The sequence below is a fragment of the Sinocyclocheilus rhinocerous genome, unplaced genomic scaffold (assembly GCF_001515625.1).
Source record: "Sinocyclocheilus rhinocerous isolate Xijiao unplaced genomic scaffold, SAMN03320098_v1.1 scaffold374, whole genome shotgun sequence".
Taxonomy (NCBI): Eukaryota; Metazoa; Chordata; class Actinopteri; order Cypriniformes; family Cyprinidae; genus Sinocyclocheilus; species Sinocyclocheilus rhinocerous.
In genome coordinates this window covers 532,341-533,179 of record NW_015628519.1, presented here as the reverse complement: position 1 = coordinate 533,179, position 839 = coordinate 532,341, and positions in this window count along the sequence as shown.

The following is an 839-nucleotide window of genomic DNA, read 5'->3' as shown; positions in this document are numbered from 1 at the left end:
GGTGGAGTAAATGCTAATGCACGACACCTGCGCCACTCACCGGTCTCGAGTCCCACGGAGGAGCTCCGGAAGGATAAAAGGAGGAGTGACGACAGTGCAAGAGGAGAGAGGACCAGGCCTGGACTTTATTTTGTGTTTTGTGTGTGGCAGTCGTCTGCGAGGGGATGCCGCTTTACTTTCGTTTTGTGTTGGTTTATTTTAATAAACTTTTCCTGCCTCCTTCTTCCCAAACTATGAACTTTGTTACATTGGTGCTGAAACCCGGGAGGAAGGAGGGACACGCTGGCAGAGATCCCTCACCGCTGTGGTGAGTCCGTGGTGCCATCGAGCATGGCGGAGCAGTCTGCCGCCATGGAGGCTCGAGGCAGTAGGCTGGAGTGAGTTGCCGGGGGGGCGGACGAACTCGCTGCCAGCCGCCTGGAATGTGGAGGGATGGCTGCCGTCCGTGAGGGAGCGGAGAACGTTGTTACATTGGTAAACAAACCCGGGAGGAAGGAGGGACACGCTGGCAGAGATCCCTCACCGCTGTGGTGAGTCCGTGGTGCCATCGAGCATGGCGGAGCAGTCTGCCGCCATGGAGGCTCGAGGCAGTGGGCTGGAGTGAGTTGCCGGGGGGGCGGACGAACTCGCTGCCAGCCGCCTGGAATGTGGAGGGATGGCTGCCGTCCGTGAGGGAGCGGAGAAATCACCGCCGTTCGCCTGAGGCCGGAGCCTGCTGCCATCCGCCATGATGGGGAGGAGCAGGGAACTCCTGCCAGCTGCCCGAATCCGGAGGAGCCGTCACCGTCCACCGGGCGGCGGAGGAGTGTCGGGCCGTCCACCGAGGGCTGTCCAGTGCC